Source organism: Tachysurus fulvidraco, chromosome 15 (genome assembly GCF_022655615.1).
Source record: "Tachysurus fulvidraco isolate hzauxx_2018 chromosome 15, HZAU_PFXX_2.0, whole genome shotgun sequence".
NCBI classification, from domain to species: domain Eukaryota; kingdom Metazoa; phylum Chordata; class Actinopteri; order Siluriformes; family Bagridae; genus Tachysurus; species Tachysurus fulvidraco.
Genome location: NC_062532.1, coordinates 8,071,948 through 8,084,605, shown reverse-complemented (window position 1 = coordinate 8,084,605; position 12,658 = coordinate 8,071,948). Strand labels below are relative to the sequence as shown.

At 38.1% G+C, this 12,658-nt stretch overlaps 2 long non-coding RNA genes across 3 annotated transcripts; both read right to left on the bottom strand.

Annotated features, from left to right (window-relative positions):
- LOC125138831 lies at positions 1-4,891 on the bottom strand. Its single transcript, XR_007137962.1, has 3 exons — positions 4,426-4,891; positions 2,403-2,608; positions 1-842 (listed from the first exon to the last, which is right to left on the bottom strand). It is a non-coding gene; the product is annotated as an uncharacterized LOC125138831 (long non-coding RNA).
- A 1,676-nt stretch (positions 4,892-6,567) lies between these two features.
- On the bottom strand, positions 6,568-10,851 carry LOC113659097. 2 transcript variants are annotated; one of them, XR_003444568.2, is made up of 6 exons: positions 10,538-10,851; positions 9,256-9,349; positions 7,422-9,167; positions 7,119-7,333; positions 6,811-6,970; positions 6,568-6,728 (listed from the first exon to the last, which is right to left on the bottom strand). It is a non-coding gene; the product is annotated as an uncharacterized LOC113659097 (long non-coding RNA). The 2 variants fall into 2 exon arrangements; XR_007137870.1 differs by having other exon boundaries at positions 7,422-7,474; positions 10,538-10,839.
- Positions 10,852-12,658: the final 1,807 nt, after the last annotated feature.

Sequence of the window (12,658 nt, the reverse complement as noted above, 5' to 3'; positions counted from 1 at the left end):
AACAGTTCTTGCAGCATTACTGTAAATTTTAAAAAAGAGAAAACTTTTTTTTATCTCTGAGAAGTTAATTAATTCTGTCTTTTATCAGCTTCCAGTCACATGCTTGGGAATGGAATCTCTGAGCAACAGCATAAGACATTGCTTGATGCAAGTTCTGAGGCAGTGGGTTTTTACCTATTGAGTCATCATAGTTTACCCAACCTTCCCAGTTCTGATAAACTGAAAGGGGACTTAAACTTTTGAACAGCCACCTCGAAACTCCCACTCTGTACCGAGCCCTCCCCAGTAACACTTGGCCTACATTTTTATTAAATCATCTTTTTATTTTTTTCCTCCCACACCGAATTGAGTCAGGGAAGTTGCAGAGGGATGGGACATTACCGGTCTCTCCTCAAATTTGAGGTGGGTCGGGTGCTCCAGGTCTCTGCTGTTATTCATTTAGCAGCTGACTTAGGACTGGGTGGTTTTTGATCAGTAAGCAATTGTGATATAAAAAAACTAAATGAACTGATTCTCTAAAATAATCTATCTGACTCAAATCCCAGCATTGACCTGACTGATGAGTCAGGTCAATGCGGGGACTGCTGAGAGTGTCAGAGAACAGGCAGTATTAGATAAAATACAAACCCAAAAGCAGGGATAACATAAAAAGGAATTTAATTAGGGAAAATGACAAAGGCTACAAACACTAGGAAAAAGAGTGGGGAGCAAGGCACACGGAGAGGCACGAGGAGTGAGTGAGGCACATGGTGAGGCAGGAGTGGGGAGCGAGGCACACGGTGAGGCAGGTGGGGTGAGCGAGGCACACGGAGAGGCAGGTGGGGGCCGAGCGACATCCACAGCTGAGCATAATATGATTTGATTAAATGATGAACAATTTGGTTATGAATTTAATCCAATCACTTTTTAACCAATAAACACCACCCTTTTGTGTCTGAATCTCACCTATATTGTCTTCTCATTTGTTAAACATATGCAATTGCAACTGAGGCCATATGTGGGCTTAGATAAGCCCAAAAATACACTATACAATATGTGAGCAGGTGTTTCCTCTCTCCTAAATCAATTCTTACTTTAACAACTAAAGGAGAAATGTAATTACAACGAAGCACACCTTCAATCAAGTGCCAAGCATTGTTTACATTTTCTATAACTTGATGACAGATTGAGGATGCATTGGGTGAAGTCATAAAATGAACACAGTTTTGATTTCAATGAACCATGGTGTTGTTTCCCAGGTGGCTCCTTATTACGTTGTTAATGCCATGCATTCACAGCTGGGGGCACACTTTTATAAAAGAACTTTCACAGACAGTAAGGCTTAATGAGTATACATCACCCCCACAAGCAATAAAAAAAGACATATATAAAACATAGAAAAAGGACACTAGCCTGGTTGAAGGCCTACTTTTCTCTTATCTCAGGTAACAATGAAAGAAATACACACCTCTCTCAATGGTGCAAAATCAACCAGTAGAAAACACAGTAGCATCAGACAGTTTGGCCTTTGGCCTGCACAGGGAATCAACACCAACTGCCTCAGAAGTGTCATTACAGTCACTACCATAAGCAGTACATCATGTAGTGAAATGCTTTTTACAACTGTCCTTCGTATTAAAATAGCCAATTAGTTCTAAGGTAAAAGTATAAACATAAGTGTTATAAAGAACATCTAGGGTATATAAAAAAAACAGGTGGAAATTTGCAATTAAAAAAGGTGGAAATTTGTAATTAAAAAAATAAATATATCAAAAATATATAGTAGTATCTGAATAGTCATTGAATCTGAAATCAGCATTATTTTAAAAATGTAACTTGTGCTCACTGCCTAGAAGTTTTTTCTATTTTTTATCTGTTATCTTTGCAAACATCACACTTTCTGTTTACTAACACCAATCACTAACCCATAAAACTAGATAAAACATTTTGTACTCACAAATAAAATGTAAATATCATCAATTATAAACATAGTGAATTCTTTTCAAAGATTCTAAAAATAAATAAAACAAATGTTCCAACAGATGTATCACAAAAAGACTTTTCCTTTTTTTGGTATACTTTTTTAGATTTAACCATAAAATTTTTTAACGGGTAGTATCTGTGTTAAATTGTAAGTAATTTTATCCCTGAAGTACTGTGGCTTAGTAAGCTGTTTTAAAATATAACAAATAAAAACAGAAATAGTGTTTTTGTCTGACATACTGTGACAGTGTTACATTTGAAACTGTTGTGAGTGTTACTGTTGCACCCGAAGCCCAAAGGTGTGTGGTTGTGTCCAGTGAGACTTTCGAGTTCAAAAGCCTGAAGGAATGTGGCTGTTTTATTTGCCTTCAAAGAACTGGAGCTGTGAATAAATACTGTAGACTAATAGGTATATTAAAGTAACTAGAAAACATACTCACTGAAGTTGTTAGTGAAAAAAAGCTGAAGAAAGTTGGTGCAGTAGTTTTTGGAAGCTCTAGAAGTGAAGGCCATGCCTTGGTTAGAATAGATTCCAGGTCAGTTTGGTTCTGGGAGTCCAGCCAGAAGTGGTGAGGAGAGAGCAGCTTTCTCCAGGAGAATGGTGCAGACTCAGTAGGAGGCAGAAGAGTTGTTCACCTGGACAAATCTTAAAAAAAAAAAAACAAAAAAAAAAAAACAGCATTTCCATCAAGAAAGTTCTGCCGTTTACCTCCATCTAGCTGCTGAGCCTGTTTCTCCACTGTACTCTTCTGCCAGAGGGTGAATGCCACAGCTGTGCTCCAGATTGGCCTTCTGTTTTTTGGTGGGACTTTGGCCACCCCACCTTGCCAGTCAGCAAATTTCCTTTGGCCCAGATTTGGGCCAGATAAACAGCTGAGCTGTGGCCCAGATTAGTTTGTGTTTGGCCCACATCTCCTTTGCCAAAACTGAACCAAAGCAGCGCCATAGGTTTACCAAGCATGAGCCAAATGTAATTTATGTGGCCCGAATATGGCCCACATCTTCTTTGACAAAACTGCACCAAAGCAGTGCCATAAGTCCACCAAACATGAGACAAATAATACAATTTAATGTGGCCCAAATATGAGCCTTATATGCAATTTTAGTATGGTTGAGTTCTGTTAAAATCTAAAATCCCATATGTGCCACACATGTAAAAGTCTTATTAACTTAAAGATAAATGAAACACTCAACAACAGATGTACTTAAAACAATTTACTTCAAAACAAGTGTTTAAATAATTACAGCTTTAAGCATAAACATAAGAATACATTTAAGAATGTATTCAACTCAGAGTAATAAAAATCACAGAAAAAAAATACAAAAAAAATCAGATTAACTTGTACAGAGAACTTAAATTGAGAAATTGAGTTTTGATGTGCCTATTGAGGGTCGGGAGTGTCTTGTTGGGCCTCGTGTTTCTTCATTCGCTCCCTCCTACCCCGTTCTCAGTCTCTGCAATAAAGATGAATTTAAATAATGCTAGCAGCAATACAACCTGGAGGGTAGAGCTGGAGGATAATGGGGGGAAAATCATTTAATATAAATTCCCTCCTTTAATATTTTAATTGCAATAATTAACTACCTCTGATTGACCAAAAATATATATTTTCCAGTATATTTTCGAAAGGAATTGCAAATTGTATTTTTCATTATGTGGGCCATAATAATACCATAATTTATTATGACAAATTATTTAGATTTTGTTTTTAGAATATATTTTAGAATTCTTTTTCCCCAACTGGTTAAAATTTACACTGGATGCATTCTGCTTTAAAAAAGACATGCATGACTTTCAGTGCATGAGACAGATTCCAAGGGACCGTCTGCAAAGTGCAAATCCCGAAAAGCGAATACTGTACTGTCACCAAATTCAGCTCACACATCACTGATGTCCTGATAGTTATACTATGACACTTACTTGGGGGAAATGTGTTTTACTTTTGGGGGAAATATTTTCATATTAAAAAAAACATAAAAATTTATACAAAAAGACATTTCTCCCAAGTTGACTGTTTTTAGTATTCGCTTTTCGGGTTCTGCACTTTGCAGACGGTCCCTTGGTTCGCACATAGAGACGTATTTTTTCCACCGCGGAGGAAAGCTGATTTTGAGGAAAATTTGGTTGTAGCTGCATCTCTACATTACTACGATAGAAAAGAGATGTTATTTGTGTAGTAACAGCATTTAGCTCAGGGGTTATTGACTTGGGAAACTCCAATCTGTGAATATGTGGCCAACTTTACTTAAGTACTGTTGATTTATAGCCAAAACATCGGAATTTAAAACGCCAAACCAGCGGAGCCCTAGCGTACATTAAACTGTATTGTTAAACTGAGGAAAATATTAGCTAATTTGACCCCTTCCTCAATTAAACTAATAACTAAACGCTTAATAACATGCAACATTGACACATAATGCTGCATATTTCAATTATATGACTGTAAAGTGCCAATCACTTACCCGAACGTAGCTTACACAGTCGTGAGGAAAGCGGAAATGCCGCCCACTGCCCGAGTCTCAGTCACAGTCGCGCCATAGTCTCACTCCACCAATAGGAGGGAAGACGCATAGCAACCTGAGGTGTGGGATGGAGGATGTCTGCCGCACTTGATTTCAGGATTCCTGTGTTTTTCCACGTATAAGCCAAAAGTTTACCACAAGTCCGTGTTTCTCACTGTGTGCCATAGCTCAACCACATATGGTTCTCATGTGTTCGTTGTTATCTTGGCCATATACCTCAAAATGAGTTGTGAACCAAGAGAGCATTTCCCGCCGATTTTAAAGTTATGGCAAAACAAATATGGCCACAATTTGGCCCATATCTGAATAGCCACGCCACATCTAGGCCATATGTGCCAGATAATACCCACATGTGGCTCAAACGTAATTGCTATCTGATCCAGCAGATCCTTCATGGCCCACTTAATAGCAAGAGGTTCTCGCTCCACGGTGGAGTAGTTTTTCTTGGTGGGGTCAGTTTTGTATTGTTCCTCGATACCAGGGGTCGTCAACCCGCGGCTCCGGAGCCGTAAGTGGCTCTTTCATCCCTCTGCTGCGGCTCACTGTAGATTTGGAAAATAAATATTTAATTTAAATTTCTTTTATTTTAGTTAGTTTCTTAAAAATGTAATTCTAAATTCTAAGATTATGATGCTCTTGTAACATTAAAATAAACCGTGTTTAATTTTTTTTTGTCGCTCATTATATGCGTCATAACTGCCGACTTGCGAAATCCGACACAAAGCAGACGTAGTTTTGGTTTGCTGCAGCAGTATGCGCAGTGCCCAAAATGTACCAGTCTGCACCGCTGTCTCTATGGAACCGGACAGGAATCAAGCGCATCTCCCCTGGAGCTCTTAGTTGTGCCTGACACTTATCAGCCAATCAAAAAAAAAAGAGGCTACACAATAGCCAATCAGAAAATAGCACTATCTGGGAAAGATTTAACGCAACAACCAATGAAAAAAATTAAGGGTTGCGGGGGTGTAATTGACTTCATAAATGAACACACTACAGATTTGTCTATACTTTCCATAAAGGTAAAAAACGATATATGCAGTGTTATCTTCATTTTAGATGTCAAAAGAGTTTTGTGGCTCCCTGTGTTTTTTTTTCTTTGGGAAACGAGTCCAAATGGCTCTTTGAGTGTTTAAGGTTGCTGACCCCTGCTCTATATGCTCTGTATTCAAGGACACAACTCACTGGATGAAATCAGACAACACTTTATTAATTCTACTCTCTTGTTGCTTAAAAACTTGGACCTCTAGCCCCATTAGGTGGCCACAGCCTGCCACTACAAGTTTTCTGGAGATAAAGAGTATCGGGTGCTCTTCTAAGCAAGGATGGCCCCCAATCCGGTCTTCGAGGCATCCGTGTGAGGCAGGAGTTTGGAACCTCTGCCTTGCACTGTGATCCAGCAGAGGTGACTCTTGGTGCCGAATGATCCTGTCCTTCTGTTTCCTCCTGGCAGTGGGGCAGTCTTTTGATGCGTTTGTGCAGCGATGCGTGCCCAGTCAACAATTTGATCTCACAATGATGTCACTATGAGCTCACAATATTCTCATGGTGCGGTCATAATGTGAGTGTCACAGTGAACTAAAAGTGTAACCACACAGAGCTCTCACTGTGTGCTCATACTTTGTTCACAACATGAGGTCACTGCAAAATCACAGTGCACTCATACTGTGGTGGAAATATGAGATCACATCACACTCACTGTGTGCTCATACTGTGGTCACTGTGTGCTCATACTGTGGTCACTGTCTGCTCATACTCTGGTCACTGTCTGCTCATACTCTGGTCACTGTGTGCTCATACTCTGGTCACTGTGATGTCACTGCACACTCACTGTGTGCTCATACTGTGGTCACTGTGTGCTCATACTGTGGTCACTGTGTGCTCATACTGTGGTCACTGTGTGCTCATACTGTGGTCACTGTGTGCTCATACTGTGGTCACTGTGTGCTCATACTGTGAGATCACCATATAACACCACTATGCAATAATTGTGTTAGTTCACTGTTATCTAAAATGATTCAGTTAACTCAAACTTTTACACCCCCATTCTTTATTTCCATCAATAAAAACAAATCAAACAAAAAGTCAGCTTTTTCCTTTATTTGGTTTCCTTTTCAGCCTGGTGTAGGCGTTGGACAAAAAAAATTCTACTTGGCGAATACATTCCGCGTCTGGTGTTGTTCTGGTGGTTACTTTTAGCTTCTTCACCTCTATTTCATTTTGTTTGTGAAAAGACCTGACACATTCTAAAAACACAAAGAGCAAGGTGTTAACATTACAATTTCTATAGCAGCATCCAGATGCGCAAACCAAAACTTAAACACTTACTTTTCAAACATGTCAGGAGCACAGGTGGCAACACCTTCTTCCCATCTTTCCCCATTCTGTTATACAGACAGAGAACATTGTCTGACGCTATGCTTTTTAAAGCCTATCTCACCATCTCACCTATATTGGAGCTGCTGTGAGTATGGATGAGATAGTGTACCTGACAAAAACATACATAATATTGTCATGATTAAAATATACCAGGCTTCAACATTTCTTTTATATGGTATCTGCTGCTGCAAAAAAAAAAAAAAAAAACTGTGGCTTTGTTGTAAAAATAAACGCTAAATTTATATAGTAGTACTAACATAAAGCTCTCGATAATTTTTGTCTTCTTCAAGCCTCTGACAGAAGGCTTCAAACGTTTCAAAGCTGGAGCACTATTGTTGTTTAAAAAGTTCCTCATGGGCATCTTCTTCTGCCCGCTTCATGAGAACAGACTTAACTTTTGCCAAGTCATTCATGATGACAGCTTGTCTCTGTTCCAGCATTTGAATTTGTTGGAGTATCTTAGTATTCAGATCTGAAAAATTGTAAAGTTAGATTGTTATATAGCAAAGGATGTTTTATGTCTGTATAAATAAATAATGTCTAATTGATATATCACATACCAAACAATTTCTCCATGGTGACTCTTTGCATTTTGTTTCCTTTGGTTCCTTCCCTGTTATCAAAATTACATACATAAGGTCAGTGAAATTGCATTTATCTAAATCAGTTATATTGTTTCTATATTTATTTTTCTACATCAATTAAACCGTTTTTTCCCTGATCGTTTTATCCACAATACACATGTAGGTGGTTCACTTTAATTGTGGGGACATTTGGTACAATGTAAAAAAAAAAAAAACACACACACGCACACACACACACACACACACACACACACACACACACACACACACTATTCATAGTCTTTGGATCAAAATCAGGATAACATGCAATAAAACAGGCAAAAACCCTGCCTTACTGACCTACTTGACTAACTAATCAAACTGAATGCATGAGCGGTATAAGCGCTACCGCATTGTATTCATCTTTATCAATCAAGGACAAAGGTATCATGATTGCTTTATGTCTCAGTTGAGTGGTGTCAGTATGTAACATTTTAGTGTGATTCCGAAATCCATTGAATATGCCAATTATTCTGGAGTCACATGGCTTAGTGTACAAAGGTTCCATTAACATTCTTTTGTCTTTGGCGTACCAGAGTTAACATTTGATTTCTTAGAACTTGATATTGCTTGCCTCTCTGCCAATCTGTTAGCTACTTGAATCAGTGGATCACTTGAACCGTGGATAAACCTCTTGATTTGACCCATATTGTTCTCAAACTTGTACGCTGAACAATAGTGTAATGATCTGTTGTAATTTGCAAAATCAGTGAGATGTAGCAAGCAATGCACATTATATGAGATGAAACTCATGCTATACAGGTTGCTACCTTTTTCAACAAAATATGTTAACAGCTCATCTGCATAATCACGATGCTCCATTAGGTTTTCACTGTACAAGATGCGCATTCCAATACTAAGTGAAAGGAAGTGAATATACTTCTCCTTATCGAGAACATATTTCAAAATTACTGGTCCAGTATAAAGCAAAAATGTTTGGAATTCAGTTGCTTTCCAGTACTTCAGTTCATCTAACCCCCTGGGTTTCCTACTGAATTCAGGAGGTATGTGATGTCGGACAGCTTGATGAAAATAAGTAATGGTGCTAAGATGTCCAGCTGATAATCTATGGGCCAAAGGTCCTTCTTTCCACAGCATTAACATTCGCTTAGTCACTCCTAGGTCTACACAATGCATGGGATCTATTGGGAACTGCCTGATCATATCAATGTCTATCTCCTATCTGTTTTGTGATGTTCAGGATTTGTCTTCTGTCTAAATGACTCATTGGTTCTGAGATTTCCTTTATACAAAAAAAGCATTTTACTCTCATGAACTCCCTTTACATCACAAAAGTCACAGCCATAGCGGCCATTAAACTGAACTATTCCTTTGATGAGGGCTCGTGCTGGTACATCACATATGATGTTTTTGAGAACAATTCTCTTCCCTTTAAAGCCTGTTTCATCAGTTCTTGTAGATCCTCCATAAAATCCCTCAAAAACTCCAAATCATTTGGTTTCTTTGCTCCAGAAAACAGAGCAACAACAAAAGGACTGTTTTTCACTTCATCAATGTTGATGACAGCACACTGAAGTGGCCACATTGTGAGGTTTTTGGACTTGAAAATGGGTAGGCCATCAATATTCAAAGAAATCTCAAAGTGGTCGTATTTTGAAGTGTCTTGCTCAGACAGAGTATGCGTAAGACCTTCCTTTAATCCAAAATATGTGTATTTGCCACCTATCAAAAACAAGATTTTACAGTTCAGTGAAATTTCTGAATAATATTGCCAAATGAGTGCATGGACATTTTCAAAGTTGAAATGTACCTGATTTTTCTGTTACTCTCAAACTGCCAGAACGAGGTGTTTTCAATAGTGTTCGTCCGTCTGCTGGAACATCAATGTCATGTTCCTTCAAAATCTTAAGCAAATGAGTGAGAGAGGTCATAGAGATGTTGAATTTCATTGCCCACTCAGACAGCTTTTTCTCCAGAGACAAAGCTAGCTCTGAGTTACTTTCACTGGTAACATCCATGGAATCATTTAGTCTATCAATTTCATACCATAGCACTTGATCTTGCATATTAATTATGGTATTCTGTTGTGATTCTGAATCATACTGTTCTTGCAAGTCTTCATTTAGATGCTGCTCCACAACATTCAGCATATTTCCTGAGTCGTCTGATGAGTAGTCTGATTCAAGTTCTCTGGAGGAGTGTTCACTATCAGAAGTGTTTTCATTTTTTTTCTGAAGAGCCAAAATGATTTTTTTTTTTTTTTGATTTTCTACGAGCTTTTTGTTTTCAAATCCTAACAGGCCAAAGAACTTCTGTATTAGTAAAACATTATATGAAACACATACATCTTTTACAATTTTTTTTTGTTTGACAGGACAACCTTAGCCACTCTCACTGATTACTGTATTTGATAATTGTTTAGGAAGTCTTCTTTGGACAATTGTTGTGTATCCTAAACAAAGTGTGTATCATAAAGTACTTTAAACTACACTTTTGGAGATCTACACTTTACATTCTTAATGATGTAGTGTTGCATCTGATGTCTGGGTAAAGTTGCTTGTTATGTTAATAAGAGGATGAATGTCAGTCACTTTGTGTTTTGGTAAATGGGAAATGACGTTGAAGCTTTTAACATAAAACAGCTACAGTTCCGCAGATAGAAGTTGTTGTTAAAAAAAACTAGTCATATAGCGTGGTGAAATAAGGCTTTTTATCTTTAATATGAGTGTCTAAGAGTAGGCGTACTTCATCTTTTTATCCAAAGAGCAATGATAGTTTTACGCTATTCCACCAGTGCAGCATTCTTGCTTACTGTTGTTTTACAGCGCTTGTTAATTATTGAAATATAAGTAGAAATAAAAAAAAAAAACAATATATTGAAATATAAAGTTAGTAATGTTGTAATGATCTGACATAACAGGCCTAACAATTCACACATACTGATAGGCAAACTAGCTGCAGCTAGCAATTTTGGTGTGATTACTGAAGGTAAAATGGCTGGTGCACATGTAGGATGTGTGACCAGTACTCTGCTAAAAAAAAAAAGACCAGACCACATTGCACATCTAAAAGTATGTAAATAGGCCACTCACCATTTCTGCGGTGTAACAATCCCATGCACAACTTTTTCTTCTTCTTTACATGTTTTATGGTGGTTGGAAGACCAGCTTAGATGATGCATTTACCACCACCAACTGGACCGGAATGTGAAGCATTCACAATGATCTCACGCTTTACACACATGCTGAGGATCACAGTATGAGGATCAGATGAACTCACGTTGAGCTCACACTTTACACACATGCTGAGGATCACAGTATGAGGATTGTGTGATGTCACTTTGATCATCGCATGATCTCACGTGTTGACTAGGTGTGCCACCGCCACAGTAGCATGTTATGTAAACAAGTTCCAGAAATGCCAGATCAGGCACTGCTTGAAGTCCTAGATATGATATCAGTATTATATAACCCTGATATCTTTCTGGTTAGGGTTGGGAACCGAGAACCGGTTCTTATTCAGAACCTGTTATTCCTGTTTTCTAACAGGAACCAGAACCGAATCCTATGTCGATGACGGGCAAAGCGCTGGGAGCAGTCACTTTAAATAGCCACGTCTTACCTCATGAATAATAATTGTTTACACAGTTTACAGTCACGCAACCAAATTAACACAGCATACCACAGAAATCAGTCACTCATGCTGCTGTGCTGAGGTACGCTTTGTGTTAAACATGTCTAAAAAAGTCTAAAGTGTGGATTCATTTCCAAAGCTACAACAATGAAGCAAATCTACCCCCTCTGAGAGGGTTTTCTCCACAGCTGGGGATACAATAAGCCAGGAATGGTCTTGTCTTCTCCCAGAAAACAGACATGTTAACTTTTCTTCAGAAAAATTGCTGTTTTGCTAAGTTGTAATTCTAGTTGTTAAATTTGATGTTGGATTTAGGCCATCCTTAAAAATATTTTGGTTTGCAGTATCAGTAAAAAAAAAAAAAAGGGTCGGTAGGTAGGCCTAGAAAAAAAGAAATAGACCATATATATACAGTAGTATATATATGGTCTATTTTTTTTTTTATAGTTTCAATGTTACAATTTTGGTGATGGTGATTACGTAGGTATGTATGACTTTAAACAAATTAGCATATCGTGACATCACTGACTGGGTCTTCAACCTGTGCATTCGGGTGCATCATTGCAAACCTTATTTTGATGCTAGCACAGTTTTTCCAGAACTGGAATTATTTAAGTACTGTGCATTATTTTTCACATTTCTTTAATTATGGAATCGGAATCAGAACCGGAATCGGAAAATTTCTTTTGATACCCAACCCTATTTTTGATACATTTTCCTTTAAGAGCACAGGCACAAAGATTTATTTAAATTAGTTACAGGGTACAGTAAGACGCTCAATAAGTTAAGGAGCTCTGAGTAAAAACTAGCCTGTTATTTAATCACCAAGTCAGCAAATTTGATACAGTCAGAACAACATGTTGTTTGGTCAGGATGCGCACCATCACAACATTAAAATTGTCATGGTAAAGAACTATCAACATGAAGGCCACTGGTCTGCTAACTTGGTAAAACCATACCCGGTGCTTGACAAATTCAGCGATTCAGTTTTTAAGCTCTGCCACAAAACTAAAAACTTACAACCTGTTAAGATTACATAGATCCTTTAAAACTATGCAATCATAAAGAGCCATGTATGTATTGTATGTGTTTGTAATGTTTTCTGTGTGGGGTATAAAATGGAGGGAGGGCATAAATTTATGGGGTCAGAATTGTTTCGTTATATAAATTCATTATGTTTGCAAGTGTGGCAATGAACTAGGATGTGGTAATGGCAGCCCTTCTGACAGCAGTTAGGATACAAAAGTATCGAAAGCAACCTTCAAGAGAGCAAGGGTTATTCATATCCTGAAGAAACAGGCTCTGAATCCATCAGACATCAGTAACTACAGACTTCTCTCTTTTCTTTCTGTCCAGTCTGGCTTTAAAGCAGCACATTAAACAGAGACAGCCCTTTTAGATATCTGTGTGAAACTACAGGCTGCTAGATCAGCCAAGCTGTCATCTGTTCTAATCGTCCTTGACCTTTTAGAAGCGTTTGATACGCTCAACCAAAAGACTCTCTTGTTCACCCTCAAGAGTATTGGAATTTGCGAATCAGCATGGGAACAGTTTGCTTCCTACCTGGAAGGTCGCTCATA